Here is a 6,162-nt window from a genome sequence, read left to right on the forward strand (position 1 = left end):
AAAGAACACAGAAAAATAGATCAAATATCAATTAAAACCCAAGAAAATACAAGATCATGCATAAATATATAATTTTCAAATTCTAGCAGATTAACGGTAGCAAGAAATCCGATTTTTTAAAAATAGTTAGACATGCCTAAAAATCATAAAAAAATTATAGAAAATAGCCTACATATCATACAAGATCATAAAATTTATAAATCAAACAAAACCATAGCCGAATGGTCTACATAAATCGTAACTTTTCTAAGTGATAGAATCGTACTACTTGTTTGTAAAATTTATAACTCATTAACCACAATAGATATAAATGCAAAACCAATTGGAAAAGATTCATAAGATTCTGAAATTAATTTTAGACATTAGATTTACACAAAAATATTAAGAAAAAAGGGAGATATGGGCTTCACAAGTCGAGTATCCTGCAAATCGAATTTTATAGAAACCCTAACTTCAAACAGCCATAACTTATAAAATATTAAAACTTTTTTAGTGATTCTTGAGCCTAAAATTAATAGAATTTCATGTAGAATATGAATATAATTTTTACAAATTTTTTACAGATTCAAAAAATAACGAAAAATAATAAAAATATGAGAGACAGAAAACTGAACATGTGCAGAGTTGTGTATCCCCTCAAATTAAATATGATTACATGATCTATATGAACATATAAAATAAATTAAAAATAAGGAACATAGAATTAAACATTACATGGCATAGATCTTGAAAAAAAAAAAGAACTAATATTTAAGAAATATCGCTAGAAAGAAAGAAGAATTAAAAGAATTTTGACTATTCCTCTCTTTAATTTTTTTTGTCCTCTTTTTTTTTTTTTTTTGTCTTCTCCTCCTCCTTTTTTTTTTTCTTTTTTTCCTCCTCCTTTTCTTTTTTTTTTTTTATTTTTTATCAGTAGGGTATTTATAGGGTTTTGGGAGAGAGGTGTGATAAGGTTTGGAGTCATAAAGTTCAGATAACTTAAACAACTAGGATTGCAGAATTTGGGTGAGACAGAGATATGGATGAGGTGTTTCAACCAATAGGAAGAGAGAGGAAGGGAAAGGCACCAATAGAAAGTGAGGAAGAGGTGTGGTAGGGTTTGGAGTCCTAGGGTGATAAGGTTCAGATAACTTAAACAACTGGGATTGAGGAAATTGGGTGAGACTGGGATATGGGTGAGGTGTTCCAACAAATAGGAAGAGAGAAAAAGGAGGTGGCACCAATAGGAAGTGGGGAAGAGAGTGGAGCCAATGGGGGAGAGAGAGTTTGTGTAGGAGAGGGATAGAGAAAAAGATATTTTCTTATTTTAATTTTTAAAAAATAAATTAAATGAGTCCTATTTAAAATTCATAACTAGGCTTTTTTTAGGCCCATGACACCCAATTAAACTCAATTAGGTCCATTTAAGAAATACTCATATTAAATTTAAACAAAACAAAATTTTATTTAAATTAAATTAATTTCCCAAAAAACATATTATTATTATTATTTTCAAGATCATGCCATGAAATTAATAATTCAGTTCTATGCCTTCAATTATATCTTATAGTCATACAATTTTTCATCATCGGGTTTCCCACGGCCTCAATGCACATACTCATCACAAAATAAGGGTTTACAGTTTGCGCCCCACTTTGGCGAAAGTTGAAATCAATGCGAAAGCATTGCTCAAGTTTCGTCAAAGTGAAACTCAAATTTCTAATAACTATGAAACATTGGCTATGAGGATCAAGTATATCTTGCTTCGTCGACATACTCTATGTTAATAACTGTGTCATATGAAAAATGAGTGTATCTTGCTCTGTCGATACACTCAGCGTCATGAGACTAGCTACAGTCTCATAACAGTGATAACTGTGTCATGTGAAAATTGAGTGCATCTTGCTCTGTCGATACACTCTGTGTCATGAGACTAGCTACGGTCTTATGACAATGGCAACTGTGTGATTTGAAATGTTGTGGATTCATATTTAGGACCGTAGTCCTAAACTACCTACGTATCCCCCTCGCTATCCTGAGGAAGAATCAGACCCACTCGTAGTTCGACACTTGAAACTGTGGTGATGCATGTTCTTCTTCACCTTACACACCTACAGGTGACATGTTGATGCATGTTCTTCTAAGCCTTATACAACTATGCCATGTGCCCTAAACAATGTCTAAGGACTTACCAAAAAACATCTGTCATGAAATGTTGTGGGTTCGTATTTAGGATCGCGATCCTAAACTACCTACGTATCCCCCTCGCTATCTTGAGGAAGAATCAGACCCCCTCGTAGTTCGACACTTGAAACTATGGTGATGCATGTTATTCTACGCCTTAAACACCTATAGGTGACATGTTGATACATGTTCTTCTACGCCTTACACAACTATGTCGTAAGCCCTAAACAACATCTAAGGATTTACCAAAAAATATCTAATTTATGATTTGAAAAAATTGGGATGACTGGGTTTCAAAATTCTCTCTGATTTTTATGCTTCCTATATGTTACTTCCTATCATGGGCATGCTGATTTTACTACAGATTCTAAAAAAACTTAGTCCTCTGGGGGACCTCTTTTTGCAAAAACTTTCTTATAACCTCAAAATTTTTTAGAAGAATTGTTCACCAAAAAATACTTCCTTAAGGTCACGATACAATTTTCCTCTGATTTTTTTTTTCTTCTCTCCCCCCATGGTTCATTATTCTAAAGCCATTTCAAAATCTTGTTCTACCTTGACTCCTTTCTCTTCCATGAACTCAATTCTTTATGCCATAACTTTTGCCTGAAATGACCTTTTGGGTTTTCATCTCAGTGGGCTTGCTCTAACTTTTGCCTAAGCGGCCCTTTTGGGTTTTCTACCTAGCAAGCTCCTTTTTTTTTTTCTTTTTTTTTTTTTGAAATTGGACAATTGACAAGGCATTCATATCAAGCACCTATCTTGTCATACTCAGAAGACATGGATCAAATCAAAACAATGCAGTTCAATTACTTAATCATTTGATGTATCCCTCAAGACACAAACATTCACAATCATAATTAAATAAAACATATTCCTGGTTAATGCAACAAAAGCTTCTTTATTTATTTAGGTACACCATTACTCCCTCTTATATTTTGTTTTAACAAATTTTCAACCTTCCAAAGTTAGAAATAAGCTTTATAACCTGCTGAATGGCCTTCTCAGGTTTTTCATTCAGATCTTCTCTCATCTCTCCTTTTGCCTAGGCCACCTTTTGCAGATTTTCAATCTAGCATTTTTTTCTTTTCTTTTTTTTTTCCTTTAACCTTTACTTTTGCCTAGACCAACTTTTGTAGGTTTTCAGCCTAGCGGGCCTATCTCATAGAAAGTACCATTTGAGCCTATCTAAATTGACTGGTTCTTGAAATTCATTCGCATCCAGGTCTGATATTCTTACTGTGGTAAGATCTTGTTGACTATGTATGGACCATCCTAGCTTGGGTAAACTTTCCTCTTAAATCAAAGGGATGGGCCAAGCTTGTTTCAAAATCATGTCTCCCTCTTTGATCTTTCTTGGCTTCACCTTCCTATTAAAGGCTCTAGTTATCTTCCTCTGATAAGCCTGCATATGATACAAGGCTCATATCCTCTTTTCATCAATTAAAGTTAGTTCCTCATATCTCTTCTAGGCCCACTTATTTTCTAGGATCTTAGCTTCTAACATCACTCTTAAGGATTTGACCTCTTGCTTAATGGATAACACTACTTTAGTCCCATACACTAAAGAGAATGGGGTTGCCCTCGTGGATGTCCTTGTAGTACTACGATAACCTTAAAGAACATAAATGAGTCTTTCAGGCCAATCCTTATATGTTTCGAACATTTTTTTTTTCAACTAGAACCTTTCTATTCATATAGGGACCACACATTTCTGCATGTACTTCTTTCATTATTTGCTCAGCCTATTTTTCTATCACACATAAGAGTTTGTAGAATTGCCCTCCAGCTAAACCAAATTGAGTGGCTAATCTTTGAATTATTGCTCTATCTCTTTTGTAGGTTTATTGCAAGTATTCTCTCACTTCCAGATACCTCCTTATGTCTTCATATCATTTTCCTTCTCCCTTTAGGTCCACATGTGCTACTATTAATCCTTGATAGCATGAAATTTTACTCCTCATTAGGATAATTAGCTAAGTCAACTTTTGATCATTCTTTTCCTATGGGGACACTAGCTTGGCTTGGGAATCGGCCATCTAATTTTAAGCTTGAGGCATGTACTTCTTGGTACTTTGTTAATAAGGCTATAAATTTATCTCTTTCTTCTTGGGTTAAATTTTCAGCTAACTTAATGTCTTTAGGATTATTTGGTGTACCCAAATTAATAGAGATCAATTTTGATGCATTAATAGAAACTGATTCTAAATTATTATAGATGCCATGCATATGCCTATTAGAATAAACATAAAAAAAATAAGCAAAAGGACTAGTCATATTAGTAATTTTTTCCCTGAAATCTTCATCAAGTACATCAGAAATGGAAACATCAGTATCACTACTGTGAGCATTACAAAAGACAAACTCAAACTTAGGAGTGTAACTTTAGGTTATTGGCTTCCATGCAGTCTTTAGATCAATGGTGCTGATTTTTGTTAGTAGTATGCCCTATAGCATATCATTTAGTATGTATCTTATACATCTTTTATTAATAAAAGGCATTTTCACTTTTCCGTTTACATAATATATTTATGTGTAATAGAAAATGTCCATTGATATTTTGTTAGAAATTCTATTCTTAAGTTGTTAAGAATATGAGTGACTATATTTCTAGTACAAAGTATCATAAATAGGTTCACAATCGAGGATACATCACAATAAGGACATGACTTATCCAGAAAGATTGTAATCATGTTTGTTCCCAAGTTATTTATATGAGATGTAAATAAGATGGAATAGTGAGTCTCATGCCATATAGTAAACATGATAGACACTTATACATGATAAGTAGGTCGAACCAGTGACACTTATGACAAGCACATGAAATTTACTCTTGTCAATGCATTGTCATAAATCATATCAGTGCATATAATCTTTAGACCTGAGATAGCACAGTTATCTTGTATATAGGTGTTTTGAGTTTGATACTACTTTCATACTTGTACTGTGTATAGGTATATGGGCATGTGTTGGCTCCTACTAGTTATATATGGAGGTAGGTATTGATCAAGATGGAATTTGTTCCTCTAACTAAATAGAGATAAAATCCTATGTTCATTTAATTGTTCTTGATGTTTCAAGTTCCTAGCCAGGACAGATAGATTTAATCAGAAAAGAGTTTCTGATGAGAAAAATCTTTTAATCAAGAACTGGAATTAAAATAAAACATAATATTCATAGCAAATGAGGTTTGACATAAATCATGACTCCAGCTCGAATTGAGATTTTATAACAAAGAGATTCTAGTACATAGTAACATATGATTATAGGTTCATTTAAGGTAAGCCTTATTACTAATTGGGTGGTCATGGCATGCTATGCTAGGTGTTAACCATGGTCTATGTTCCGTTGCATTAAACGAAAAATATTAGAATTTTTATTCTTTGGGTCGGACTTATGCATCTTGAGCCTTGAGGCTTATGCATCTTGAGCTGAAAAATTATTTGGGCCGTTTTACTATTTGGTGCAATTGGTTTTATAGGTTTTAACAGATAAAAACCCAAGCCGAACCGAAAACCGAACTTATTAAAAATTTTAAACCGAACTAAATCGATATAACTAAAAAATCAAACTAATTGAACCGTAATGGATCGGTTCATTTTGGTTTTTTAATTTACACCAAAAACTACACAGGCCTAATCGCACGCAAAGGCTCAATCACCAAGCCACACTCTTGCGAAAAAAAAAAATCGCCTGGTCCCAAAGTTTGTTATAAGAAAATAGAATGGAGATGAAACGGTGCACTGGAGAGTATCGTTAGCTTGTTGAGAAGCCGTTAAAGAAGTTGATTTTGGTAGGCAGTTGATCGTGTGACAGCTGATGCGTTATTCGTGTGATTGGCTCCCCATAGTGCTAGGACTCTGTCGTACGCTGAATAAATGGCAGATGAAAGGATAGTTCCATATTTGTATCTTTCCTAGAAAGGAATGAAAGAGTTTTCTCTTCTCAAGTCTGTTGTCTCTCTTATTTTCTGTTCTTGTGTCGCTTCTTAAAATTCAC

The sequence above is a fragment of the Hevea brasiliensis genome, chromosome 1 (genome assembly GCF_030052815.1).
Source record: "Hevea brasiliensis isolate MT/VB/25A 57/8 chromosome 1, ASM3005281v1, whole genome shotgun sequence".
Taxonomy (NCBI): Eukaryota; Viridiplantae; Streptophyta; class Magnoliopsida; order Malpighiales; family Euphorbiaceae; genus Hevea; species Hevea brasiliensis.